General features: G+C 35.7%; 1 pseudogene; it reads left to right on the forward strand.

Moving 5' to 3' along the window:
• The first annotated feature begins 6,896 nt into the window (after window positions 1-6,896).
• LOC141492284 (small ribosomal subunit protein uS2 pseudogene) lies at window positions 6,897-13,969 on the forward strand (annotated as a pseudogene).
• The last annotated feature ends 908 nt before the right edge of the window (window positions 13,970-14,877 follow it).

Consider the following 14,877-nt stretch of genomic DNA (forward strand, 5'->3'; position numbering starts at 1 on the left):
GGATCCTTTGTGTCATCAGTGAACCCTGACCTAGGATAGCCTGTAGCTCTGAAGGTGGTTGTAAAATGTTTCTTTGATAGAGAAGTATGCAGATTTCTAAGAACAAATATTCTAAATTTACCCAGAAAATTATAAAACTGGGTCTCCTTTAATTGTTCATTCATGAAATAAGTTTTTGCTATAAAAAGTCTGAGTTTCCAAAAATAAAGTTGGTAGATTTTCACTTCCCAACCGTTGTGTTTGGATATGTTTGTCTACCTGACCTGACTTTTGGAACTTCATGTCCAGACCCACACCAGAGCTATTGCGGGCAATACTTACTTCATTTGGGTGAGAAATGCTTTATAATTCTTTTCATATACTTTCTGGCTTTATCTTGGAAGACAGAATTTCCAAGTATTTAACATTTCTTATAATTGCATTAAATGGAATTTCTCTTTCTGTCTCTTGCTCTTAAGCTTTGTTGTTCATAAAAAGAAATGCTGATGATTTATGTGGATTTATTTTTGATCCCATTACTTTGCTGAATTTGTTTATTTTCTCAAGGAGTTTTATTGAAGATTTTCTCTGGGTCTCTATGTATATCATCATATTATGTTCACAGAATTAAAACTTTGCTTCCTCATTGAAAATTCTGATTCATTCAATTTCCTTTTCTTCTATTATTGCTAGAGCCAACATTTTTTATTCTATATTGAATAGTAATAGTAATAATGGGCATTCTTGTTTCAATTTGGATCTTATGGAAATGTTCTGAGTTTATCCCCTTTGCATATAACATTTGTTGGTGGTTTTAGATAAATACTATTTAATATTTTAAGGAAAACTCCACTTATTCCTAAACTTTCTAGTGTTTTTTTAGGGTTTTGCAAGGCAAATGGGGTTAAGTGGCTTGCCCTAGGCCACACAGGTAATTATTAAGTGTCTGAGGCCAGATTTGAACTCAGGGACTCCTAACTCCAGGACCAGTTTTTGCTAGGTAATTATTAAGTGTCTGAGACCGGATTTGAACCCAGGTACTCCTAACTCCAGGGCCAGTGCTCTATCCACTGCGTCATGTAGCAGCCCCCTTTCTAGTGGTTTTAATAGGAATGGATGTTGTATTTTTCCAAAGGCTTTTCCAGTATCCATTGAGATGATCAGATGATTTCTGTTGGTTTTGCTATTGATATGTTCAATTATGTTGAGTGTTTTCCTTATATTGAACCATCCCTACTCACCTGATATAAATCCAACCTGATCTTGATCCTGGTGTATTATCCTAGTAATAATTTGCCGTAGTCTAATTTTAAACATTTTGTTTAGAGTTGTTGCATCAATATTCATTAGACAAAATTGGTCTATAATTTTCTTTCTCTGTTTTGATTCCCCCTGATTTAGGTATCAGCATCATGTTGGTGTCACAAAAGGAATTTGGCAGAACTTCTTCCTCCATAATGCCTATCATTGATAACTTCTTCGAATCTTCTCTTTTTCTTGGTAGGATCTATAGCTTGAATGTTAGAGCAGGAGCTTCATTTATCTTGGGTTGGGAAAAGCTCAGAGAGCATTTTAGTTTTAAGCTGCCATGTATGCCCTATCCTGGAAGTCCTCTGATGCTGTTAATAATATATAGAAATGCTGAGGATTTATGTGATTTTCTTTTATATCCTGCAACATAGTTAAAGTTACTAATTTTTCCAGTAGTTTTTGATGATTTTCCAGGGTTCTGTAGGTATACCATCATGTCATCTATAAAGAATGAGAGTTTTATTTCTTCATTATTGATACTGATTCAATGTGTTTTCCTTGGCTTATTGCTAAAGTTAGTATTTCTTTCTTCTTTTTATTTTAAGTTTATTTTCATCCATATGCACATTTATATTTTTTAAGTTACAAAATTTCCTTCCACCTTCCTTCCTACCCCTCCCCTCAGTGGTAAACAGTTAGGTTAGCATTATACTTACATATTTTGAATAAAAATGTTTACATATTAGTCATTTTTGGTATGAGGTATTAGGATTAAGGGAAAGAGATATATAATAGATAATTTTTATAAAGTATTCATGAGATTTTGAAAGGTTGGCCTTTCTCTCCCTCTTTCTCTCTCTCTCTCTCTCTCTCTCTCTCTCTCTCTCTCTCTCTCGTCTTTTATTTCTCTGGATGGGGATAACATTTTCCATAAGCAGTATAAAATGATTGTCCTAGCTCTTTGAAACAGAGAGGAGCTGTTTCTATTAAAGTTGATCATCATGCAATGTTTTTGTTGACACGTACATTGTTCACTTGATTCTGCTCCCTTCACTCAGCATTAGATCCTGTAAATCACTCTACAATTCTCTAGAGTTCAACCATCTATGATTTCTTACAGAACAATAATATTTCATAATATTCATGTGCTGTAAATTGTTTAGCCTTTTGACAATTGATGGACATCCCCCCAGTTGCCAATTCTTTGCCACTACAAAAAGAGCTGCTATGCATATTTTGGAACATGTAGGACTTGTCCCAGTTTTTATAATTTCTTCTGGATATAGGTCTAGACTTGGAATTGCTGGGTCAAAAGGTATCAACTTTTTACTGGATTTGGGGTATAGTTCAATATTGCTCTCTAGAATGGTTGGATCTGTTAACAATAGCAATGCAGCAATGTCCCAATCCTCCCACAACTTCTCCATCATTGATTATTTTCCATTTTTCTCATTTTGGTCAATCTGTTAGGTGTAAAGTGATATCCCAGTTGTGTTTTAACTTGGATTTAATTAATCAATAATGATTTGGAACATATTTTTCATATTATTGCCTATAGCTTTAATTCCTTCCTTTAAACACTACCTATTCAGAGGCAGTTAGGTGCCCAGTGGATAAAGCACCGGCCTTGGAGTCAGGAGTACCTGGGTTCAAATCTGGTCTCAAACATTTAATAATTACCTAGCTGTGTGGCCTTGGGCAAGCCACTTAACCCCATTTGCCTTGCAAAATCCTTATAAAACAAACAAACTACCTAGTCATACTTTTGGCTAATTATCAAATGGGGAATTACTTGTAACCTGATAAATTTGCTGCCATTCTCTACATATTTTATAAAAGAGGCTGCAGAGCCAAGATGGCAGCAGAAGAGTCTCTCCTAGATGCTCTTTCCAAAATATTTCAAAAATCTTAAAATCATGACTCTAACTAAATTTTTGAGAGACAGAACCCACAGAAAGATCCAGTGAAGCAACTCTCCAGCCCAAGGTAACATGGAAAATAGGGGAAAAATCTGTTCCTCCAGGTTAGAGTTCTAGCCCCACCAGAGTGAAGACACTTCAACCTCCTGGGAACAGCCCCAGGGTGCCTGGTAGCTGTGACTCTAGGTAGCAGATGCAGTTTCCTGACCTGCACCCCAGGGAGTACAAAATACAGCTTGGAAGATCAGCAGGGAGACCTCTGTCAGAACGAGCATGAAGTCCAGACCCTCAGTCAGAGACTCTCAGTGCAACCAAGGAAGTCTCTGGCTCCCAGATCCAGGAAATGGAAGCAGACTCAGGGAGCTGTCAAGAAGGAGTCTCTAGGCAGCTGTGTCCTGAGTTCTCAGACCACCAAAGGTAAGGGAGAGGAGGGAGATTACAGAGGTCTGTCGTCTGTCCCTGGAAAAGGATTCTGGGGTTCTGATCACATTCAGATCCTGATCACAGTCTAAGTCCATAGAACAGGGACCACCTCCCCCACTCCAGCCCCATCACAGAGGGGTGCACTTGTGGTCATTCACAGATCAAGAGAGTAGTCAGAGCCTCACACACTGAGGTCCTTGCGGGGGGTGTCCCAATAAAACTCAAAAGCTCAGAAAGCACCCCAAAACCAGTCAAAGGCTGGGAAAATGAATGAACAGGAAAAAAGAACCTGACCATTGACAAATACTTTATCTATGATCCCAAGGAGGATCAAAAATACTTGAGCTGAGGAGGAGGAAGTACAAGCTTCTGTAACTAAAGACTCCAAGAAAAATAGAAGTTGGGCTTGGGCCATATCAAAAAAAGATTTTGAAAATCAAGTAGGGGAGACAGAAGAAAAATTGGGAAACTAACTGAGGGAGATGCAGGAAAACATGAAAACAAAGTCAGCAGTCAAGGAGGTCCAAAAAATTCTGAAGAAAATAGCATGTAAAAACCGCTAAGGTAAAATGGATAAGATATTTCCAAAAGTTATGGAAGAGAAGAATGCTTTAAAAAGCAAAATTGGACAGATGGAAAAAGAGATAAGAAAGTTCTCTGAGGAAAACAAATCCTTCAGATGTAGAATGGTACTAAAGGAAGCTGATGACTTTGTGAGAAATCAAGATACAATAGTTCAACTCCAAAAGAATGAAAAATTAAAAGAAAATATGAAACATCTCATTGAAAAAAAATGATTGTGAAAACAGATTCAGGAAAGATAATTTAAAAATTATTGGAATGCCTGAAAATCATGATCAGGAAAAGAACCTTGACCTCATTTTTAAGGAATCCTTTCAGGAAAATTGCCCTGATATCCTAGAAGCAGAGGGCAAAATGGAAATTAAGAGAATCCACTGATCTCCCCCAGAAAGTGATCCAAAAAAAGCAAAACAACCTACACAAATATTATAGCCAAGTTCTAGAATTCCCAAATCAAGGAGAAAATATTACAATCAGCCAAAAGTGCACAATTCAAGTATCATGGAGTTGCAGTCAGGATCACACAGGACTTAGCAGCAACTACATTAAGGACTCTTAGGGCTTGGAATATAATATTCTGGAAGGTAAAAAAGCTTGAAATGCAACTGAGAATCAATTACCCAGAAAAACTGAACATCCTCTTCCAGGGGAAAAGATGAACTTTCAATGAAACTGTGGAATTTCAAATGTTCCTATTAAAATGACCAGAGCTGAACAGAAAGTTTGACCTTCAAGTACAGGACTCAGGTGAAGCATAGAGAGTGAGAAGGGTAAATTATGAGGGACTTAATGATGATGAACTGCATGAATTCCTGCATAGAAAAATGATACTGATAATACTCACATGAACCTTCATATTTAATAGAGCAGGTAGAAGGATCTTTTATAGATGAAGCACAGGAGAAATCTGAATTTGAAGATATAAGATATAATATCTAACATATTGTAAAATTGGAGTCAATGGCTGAAAGGGAATTGTATGGGGAGTAAGAGTAAGGAGAAGTGGAATAGGCTAAGATATTTCAGATAAAAGGGTTTTTTTTTTGCAATGAGCTTTTGTAATGATATGGAAGTGGGAAGGCAAGGGCAATTAGGGAACCTTCATTCTCATCAGAAATGGCTCAGAGATAAATAGCATGCACACTCAATGGGGAATAGACATCTAGAGTAAAAAAAAGAGAGAAAGGGGGTGGGGAAGGGGGAGGATGTAGGTAATAGAGGAGAGGGTAGATAATAGGAGAGGATAGTCAGTTATAACATATTTTCTTTTTTTGTTTTTTTACAAGTGCTGGGATTGGGTGTTCTGTCTGCAACCACGGGGCCAATTGGTTGCTGGGTCTCTGGGGTGGTATGTAGGCTTGAGGCCTCATGGCCCCAGGGTCAGTGCACTTTCTGCTGGGCCACTCAGTTTCCCTACAACACATTTTAGAAGAGGGACAGACTGAAAGAGAAAAAATAATACATGGTAGTGGGGAGGAATGGATGGATGGAATTACAATCAGCAACAATCAGTGACTGTGGAAAAACACAGAAGTAACTTCTATGATGGACTTATGATAAAGAATGTGATCCACTGGAGACAGTGCTGATGGTATCAGAACACAGACTGAAACACATTTTTTTCTCTTCCATTTACTTTATTTCTCTTGAGGTTCTGTATTTTTTGTCATGGAGAGGGTATTATGTTTGCTCTTGAACAGAAATATATTTGTAATGTATAAATAAAGTCATATTAATCCCCCCCCCCAAAAAAAAGAAAAAGAAAACAGAAACCAGGCAGAATGGAAATTCAGGGAAGCATGAAGGGATTTGCATGAACTGGTGCAGAGTGGGATGAGCAGAACCAGGAGAACATTTTGCACCCTATCAACAACATGTGGGTGATTGTCTTCCTTGATATACCTGCTCATTCCATCAGTGCAACAATGAGGGACAATTTTGGGCTGTTATGGAGAATACCATCTGTATCCAGAGAGGGAGTTGTGGAGGATGAACAAAGACAAAGACTATGCCCTTCAATTTAGGGGGGAAAAGCCTTATCTTATGTAATTTTGCTGACTCTTATACTTTATTTTTCTTCCATAAAGATATGATTTCTCTCTCATCACATTCAGCTTCGATCAATGCATACCATAGAAACAATGTAAAGAATAACAGACTGACTTCTGTGTGGGGTAGGGGTAGGAAAGATAGACTAGGGGGAAAATTGTAAAACTCAAAATAAATAAAATCTTACCAAAAAAAGAAGACAGTTATCAAAACTCCTAGTTGTGGCTTTCAAGCTGCCCAGAAGAGGGTTCCATAGTTCCATATGGCGTTGTTCACAGTTTAACCTGTAACTTTAAAGGGAAACTTTCACAATGTCCAGAGCCCTAGAAGTCTTTTCTTCATATCTATCTATCTATCTATCTATCTATCTATCTATCTATCTATCTATCTCTATCTATCTATCTATTTATTCATTCATCGATGCATTTAGTTATTTATTTTTTCTTTATTTATTATTAAAGATTTTGTTTGCATTTTACAATTCCCTTCCCAAATCTTACTTCCCTCCCCTCCATGGAAAGCAATCTGTCACTCTTTACTTTGTTTCCATGTTGTACATTGATCCAAACTGAGTGTGATGAGAGAGAAATCATATCCTAAAGGAAGAAACAGAAAGCATAAGAGATAACACGATCAGACAGTAAGATATCTGTTTTTTTCTAAATTAAAGGGAATAGTCCTTGAACTTTGAGAATGCTAGAAGTCTTGCAGATGAAAGAGGATGATTTCCTCAAATTCCTCGCTGCAGGGATCCATTTGGTTGGCACCAATTTGGACTTCCAGATGGAAAAGTATGTCTACAAAAGAAAGAGTGATGGCATCAATCATTAATTTGAAGAGAACTTGGGTAAAGCTACTGGCAGCTCGCTACATTGTTGCCACTGAAAATACAGCTAATGTAAGTGTCATCTCATCCAGGCCAGAGAACTGTTCTGAAATTTTCTGCAGTCACTGGCGCCATAACTATTGCAGGATGCTTCACCCTTGGCACCTTCACTGACCAGATCCAGGCAGCTTTCAGGAGCCTTGCCTGTTGGTGGTCACTGATTCTCATGCAGAAACTCAGCATTTGAATGAAACGTATATTGATCTTCCAACCACTGCACTGTGCAGCACAGATTCTCCATGTTGCTATGTGGACATTGCCATCCCATGTAAAAAAATAGGGAGCTCATTCAGTGATGTAGTGGATGCTGGCCCGAGAAGTCCTGAAGATGTGTGGTACAATCTCCTGTGAACACCTATGGGAGGTTATTACTGATGTTATTTCTACAGAGATCCAGAGGAGATTGAACAGGGAGAACAGGATACAGCTGAGAAGACAGTGGTAAGGGAGGAATTTCAGGGTGAATGGACACACCTGCCCCAGTATTCGCTGCTGTACAGCCAGAGGTGGCTGATTGGTCTGAGGGCATCCAGGTGCCATGTGAGTCCATTCAGCAGTTTCCTACTGAAGAGTGCTCAGTTGGCTACTTAGGATTGATCTGCAGCTCCTACTTCTCAGGCCACTGAATGGGTAGGAACTACCAGAATGGTCCTAAGAGATCTAATAGTGTTGGGAAAATGCTGATTGAAAAAAAAAACATTGGTTTCATTAAAAAAAAAAAAACCTCCTAGTTGTGAAAACTGTTTCCCAGCTTTCTACTTTCCTTCCAACTTAAAGCTATCATTTCTAATACAGTACTGAATAATAGTAGAGATAAGGGGCATCCCTGTTTCGCCTCTGATCTTATTCGAATTGCTTCTAGCCTTTTTCCATTACAAATAGTTATTTTTGATGATTTTAGATGCTTCTTATTATTAAGCATTATTGCATTTAATTGTATGCTCTATAGTCCTGTTAGTAGGAATAAATTCAGTATTTTGTCAAAAGCTTTTTCAGCATCTATTGATATAATCATATGATTTTTGTTAGATTTGTTATTGATATGATCAATTATACTGATAGTTTTTCTCTGTTGAACCAGCCCTGCATTCGTGGCATAAATCCTGCTTGATAATAGTATATTATTCTAGTGATAACTTGCTATAACCACTTTACTAAATGTTTCTTTAAATTTTTGCATCCAGATTCATTAGGGAAATTGTTCTATAATTTTCTTTCTCTTTATTTTGACTCTTCTGCTCTAGGTATCAGCACAATATTGATGGCCTAGATGGAATTGGGCAGGCCTCTTTTGTCACCTATTTTTTTCAGATAATTTATATAGAATGGTAACCAATTGTTACTTGAATGTTTGGTAGAATTCCCTTGTGAATCCATCTGGTCCTGGAGATTTTTTCATTGGGTATTCATTCATGGCTTTTTGTACTTCTTTTTCTGAGATAAGGTTATTTAAATATTTAATTTCTTCTTTTAACCAGAAAAAAATCATATTTTTGTAAATATTCATCCATTTCACTTAATCAAAATTATTGGCATTTAGTTGGACAAAAGAGTTCTGAATTATTTTTTTTAATTTCCTCATCACTGGTGACAAAATCCCTTTTTTTTCATTTTTTGTACTAGTAATTTGCTTTTCTTCTTTTTAAAAATAAAATTAACCAAAGATTTACCTATTTCATTGTTTTTTTCATAAAACCAATCTTAGATTAATTTATTAATTCAATAGCTTTCTTGCTTTAATTTTATTATTTTCTTAATTTAATATTCAGAATTTTTAATTTGGCATTTAATTGGGGATTTTTAATTTGTTCTTTCTCTAAATTTTTAAGTTACATATTCAATTCATCTATGTCCTCTTTCTCTTTTATTCTTCTTTTCTTTCTTTTTTTTTTGGAAGGTAATGGGATTCAGTGGCTTGCCCAAGGCCACATAGCTAGGTAAATATTAAGTGTCTGAGGCTGAATTTGAACTCAGGTATTCCTGACACCAGGGCCAGTACTCTATCCACTGTGACACCTAGCCACCCCTAGTACCGGACAGTTTGAATGGCTGAAGTTTTATAATATAATTTTAGATCTGGCTAATTCACCTTCTTTTGCACTTTCTTTTCATTAAATCCCTGGATATTCTTGACTTTTTGTTTCTCCATATGAATTTAGTTACAATTTTTTCTAGGTCATTAAAGTAATTTTTTGTATGTTTGATTGATAAGGCAATTAATTGAGGGAGATTTGTCATTTTTATTATACTAGTTTGGCCTATCCATGAGCAGTTGATATTTGACCAGTTATTTAAATCTTATTTTATTTGTGTGAAAAATGTTTTATAATTGTTTTCATAGTGTTCCTTAGTCTGCCTTGGAAGGTAGACTCCCAAGTATTTTATGTTATCTGAAGTTATTTTAAATGGGATTTCTCTTCCTAGCTCTTGCTGCTGTATCTTGCTAACACTAGATAGAAATGCTGAGGATTTATGTAGGTTTATTTTATAGCCTGTAATTTTGCTAAAGTTGCTAATTGTTTGCAGGAGTTTTTTAAATGATTATTTAGTGTTCTCTAGGCATGCCATCATGTCATCTGCAAAGAGTAAGCTTTGTTTCTTCATTTCCAATTCTAATTCCTTCAATTACTTTTATTCAATTGTTGCTAAAGTTAACATTTCTAATATAATATTGAATAGTAATGATAATAATATCCATCCTTGCTTCATCCCTGATCTTAATAGGAATGTTTGTAGCTTACACCCATTACATATAATGCTTGTTGATGGTTTCAGATTAGATACTGCATATCATTCGAAGGAAAAATCCATTTATTCCTAGGATATCTAGTGTTTTTAGTAGGAATGGATACTGCCTTCTGTCAAAGACATTTTCAGCATCTATTGAGATAATCATATGATTTCTGTTAGGTTTGTTATTGATATAGTCAATTATACTGGCAGTTTTCCTAATATTGAACCACCCCTGCACTCTAGAAGTAAACCATGTTTGGTCATAAGACCCTAGTGATAACTTGTGTAATCACTTTACCAAGATATTATTTATGTTTTTGCATCTATATTTATCAGGGAAATTGTTCTATAATTTTCTTTCTCTGTTTTGACTCTTCCTGGTTTATGTATTAGTTCCATATTGTATCACAGAAGGAATTAGGTAGAGTTTCTTCTTCAATTATTTTTCTAAAATGTTTACATATAATTGAAATCAATTGTTCCTTAAATATTAGCAGAATTCACTTGTGAATCCATCTGACCCTAGAGATTTTTTTCTTAGACAGTTAATTGATGGGTTGTTGAATTTCTTTTTCTGTGATGGGATTATTTAGGTATTTAATTTCCTCTTCATTTAACCTGGGAAAATTATATTTTTGCAGATATTTGTCCTTCTCACTTAGATTATCAAATTTATTAGCTTTCAGTTAGGAAAAATGATTCTGAATTGTTATTTTAATTTCTTCCTCATTGGTGGTGAGTTCACCTTTCTCACTTATGATACTAGCAATTTGGTTTTCTACTTTCTTTTTTAAATAAAATTGATCAGAGGTTTATCAATTTTATTGTTTTTTTCATAAAACCATCTCTTGATTTTATTAATTAGTTCAATAGTTTTCTTGCTTTTGATTTTATTAATTTCTCCTTTAATTTTTAGCATTTCTAATTTTGTATTTAATTGGGGTTTTTAATTTTTCTTTCTCTAATTTTTTTAGTTCCATAATTAGTTCATTGATTTCCTCTTTCTCTAATTTATTCATGTAAGCATTTAAAGATATAATATATCCCCTGATAGCTTCCTTGAGTATATCCCACAGGTTTTGCTATGTAGTTTCATTATCTAGGCTGAAATAATTAATTCTTTCTGTAATTTGTTGCTTGAGCCGCTCAATCTTTTAAATGAGGTTATTTAGTTTCCAAATAATTGTGGATCTATTTCTCCCTGGACAAATATAACGTATGAATTTTATTGCATTATGATCTGAGAAAGATATATTCACTATTTCTGCCTTTCTGCAATTGATTATTATGTTTTTATGCCCTAGGACATGGTCAATTTTTCTGTAAATGTCAGTATTGCAGAAAAAAAACAGTATATTAATTTTTATCACTATTCAATTTTCTCCTTAAGTCTATCATGTCTAGGTTTTCTAACAATCTTTTTACTCCCTTAACTTCCTTCTTGGTGCTTTTATGGTAAGATTTATCTAAATCGGTGAGCTGGAAGTTGGCTTCTCCCACTAGTAGAATTTTACTGTATATGTCTTCCTATAACTCCTTCATCTTCTCCTCTAAGAATTTGGATGCTGTACCATTGAGTGAATATGTATTTAGAAGTGAAATTACTTTATTGTCTATGGTACCTTTTAGGAAGATACAGTTTTTTTTTTATCTCATTAAAAGATATCAATTTTTGCAGCTACTTTGAGATAAGGATTGCTACCCCTGCATTTTCACTTCTGCTGAAGGAAAATATAATTTGCTCCAACCTTTTACTTTTACTCTCTCTCTCTCTCTCTCTCTCTCTCTCTCTCTCTCTGTATATATATATATATATATATATATATATATATATATATATATATATATATATATATATATTCTTGTAGGCATTATATTCTGGGATTCTGATTTTTAAACCACTCTGCTATTCTCTTACATTTTAAGTGAGAATTCATTCCATTTACATTCAAAGTTATAATTACTATCTTAAGTGTGTTTTCCCTCTTGTATCCTACATCCCTCCCCTTTCCTTCCCCTTTCCTTCCACTTTCCTTTTGCTCCATCTTCCTTCATTTCTTTCTATTTGTTTCCCCTTTCTTCCTCCCCTTCCCTTTTCTCCTTTTAATAAAAAGGTGAAAAAAAATTCTCAACTTGATTAAGTGTATGTATGGTAACATTAAGCCAAATCTCATTTGAGTAGGATTCAGGTGGTTCTCACCTCCTCCCTTCTTCCATTCTATTGCAATAGGTCCTTTGTACCTCTTAATGCAATGAGATTTATCAGAATCAATCTCCTCCATCCTCCCATCTCTACTGTCCCCCCCTTTTAAGTAGATATTCTTTTTAAATCATTCTGAGTCACAGAAAAGTTATGAGTGTCCATCATTTCTGCCTATGTATATTCTCTCTAAGAGTTACAGTTTTTGAGAGTTATTACAGTCATTTTCCCAGGTAGGGATATAGTCAGTTTCATCGGAGCCCCCCCCCCCCCCCCCACTTATTAGCCTTTTTTTAGTTTTTTTTAAGGAAAATGGGGTTAAGTGGCTTGCCCAAGGCCACACAGCTAGGTAATTATTAAGTGTTTGAGACTGGATGTGAACCCAGGTACTCCTGACTCCAGGGCCGGTGCTTTATCCACTCTGCCACCTAGCTGCTCCTTTATTAGCTTTTGTGTGTGTCTCTTGAGTCTCCTGTTTGATGTCCAGATTTTCTATTACCTCTGGTCTTTTCTTCAAGAAAAGTTGGAAGTCTCCAATTTCAGTAAATGTCCATTATTTGCCTTGGAAGTGAAGGATCAGTTTTGTTGGTTAGTGAATTCTTGTTTGCAAAACCCTTGCTTTTTCAGAATATCTCATTCTAGGCCCTTTGATTACTTAATGTTGAAGCAGTCAGGTCCTATGTAATCCTTTCTGTGGCTCCTTGGTATCTAAATTGTTTCTTTCTGGATGCTTGAAGGATTTTCTTTTCTTTGATAGTTTTGGAATTTGGCCACAATATTCCTTGATGTTTTATTTTTGGGATCCCTTTCGAGAGGGAATGGATGTATTCTTTCAATAATTGTTTTGATGTCTGGTTCTATGATATCTCTCCTCGATCTGTTCTCAAGGTCAGTGGGTTTGCTCATGAGGTATTTTAAATTTTATTCTATTTTTTGATGTTTTTGGTTTTAACATATTCTTGTTGTCTCATGAAGTCATTAGTTTCACAGACTCCATTCTTCTTATTAAAGAAGAATTTTCTTCATTTACCTTTTGCAACTCCTTTTCCAATTAGTCAATTCTATTTTTCAAAGAATTTTCTCTTTGACCAATTGAGGTTATTAGAGAATTATTTCCCTGCTTCATTTGTCCAGCTGTATTTTCCAATGATTTTTTTGTTATAAGATGTTAACCTTCTTTTGTTTTTTTTTTTTCCCAAATTTTCCAATTGATTTTTAAACTCCTTCCTGATTTTTTCAAGGAAGTCTTTCTTTGCTGGAAACCAAGTTATATTCTCCTTACAGGTACTAGATCTTTCCAGGTTAGGTCTTTACCTTCTAGGAATTTTTCTATGGAGCCCCCATTTGCTAGCCATTCTTCATTTTCCTAAGTTCTTTTGTGGAAGGGGGAGCTGGTTCACAGAAGTTTGGTATTTGGATCACTAGGAACTTTACTTAATGGGTTGTAACTCCAAGTGGCCTGAAGGTATATAGGTTTTGTGCATTGAGTTTAATAACTCCAGTTGGCTGGCCAGTAGGGGGTCCTGTTTGTTTCCTCCAGAATGTTAATGACCTTGATTTGAGGTTCTTTCCTTTGCCCTGGAGGTTGTGGGTTGCACTACTGGATACTTTTGTCCTAGAACAATGTAGGCTTTGCCCTGGGGTGAAGTAATTACTCTCCCTATTCACTGCTGAGGGAGCTCTCCTGCCTATACCTGAGCCTGGGGGGAAAGTGTGCTGTCATTGCATTTATTCTTGGAACAGGGTCCAGCTGAAATGAAGGTATGGAGTTTGAAGTCCTCCAGACTTCAGAGGAGCTCAGGAGATGTTTGTTCAGCCACACTGTGTGCTGGAACTTGCCCTCCAGCCTTGCTGGTAAGTAGACGCAAGACAATCAGTCTCACAGTCAACACCTCTGCTCCCCAGTGGACTCTTGGACTGCAGCCCCAACAGTCAAAACCTCCATAGCTTATCCCAGGTTATCCCAGTTCTCAGCCCTCCTGACATGGTTTCTGCTCTCTTCACCTGGCTCATCCATAGTCCTGGAAGACAAACCTTGAGATATATGTTCTTCTCCTAGCTTCTTTTTCTGGATTTTGTCAACCAGAATTCTGTTAAGAGATTTGTTTCATATAATATATGAAAGAAGATCAGGAGACCTTAGCATAGTGGCTATTTTCTATCTGCCATCTTGGCCAGAGGTCCTCTGATTTGGTAATTAATTTGGGATCTTTAATTTGTTTTTTTTCCTAACTTTTAAGGTTGCATACCCAATTCATTGATCTCTTCTTTCTCTAGTGTATTCCTATAAGCATTTAGAGCTATAAAGTTTTCCCTCAAAACTGCCATGGCTATATCTCATAAATTTCAGTATGATATCTCATTATCCTTTGCTTGGACAGAAATATTGATTTTTACTATGATTTGCTGTTTAATTCACTCATTATTGAAAGCTAAGTTATTTAACTTCCAATTAATTTTTGGTTTATCTTTTCAAGACCTTTTATTACTTGTAATTTTTATTCCATCTTGATGTAGAAGTATACATTTATTATTTCTGGCTTTTGTTATTTGAATATAAACCCCAGTACATGATCAGTTTTGGTATGGGTGCCATGTACTGAAAAGAAAAAGATATATTTTTTATATATCATTTCAGTTTTCTCCAGAGATCTACCATATCTAAGTTTTCTAATTTTTCATCCCCCTTCTTAACTTCCATATTGTTTGCTTTATGGTTGGATTTATTTAGTTCTGAAAGAAAGTGGTTGAGATCCCCCATTCTTAAAGTTTTGCTCTCTATGTCTCTTTGTAATTCAATTAATTTTTCCTCTACTTAATTTTGGGTGCTATATCACTAGGTGCTTACACATGTT

The sequence above is a fragment of the Macrotis lagotis genome, chromosome 6, assembly GCF_037893015.1.
Source record: "Macrotis lagotis isolate mMagLag1 chromosome 6, bilby.v1.9.chrom.fasta, whole genome shotgun sequence".
Taxonomy (NCBI): Eukaryota; Metazoa; Chordata; class Mammalia; order Peramelemorphia; family Peramelidae; genus Macrotis; species Macrotis lagotis.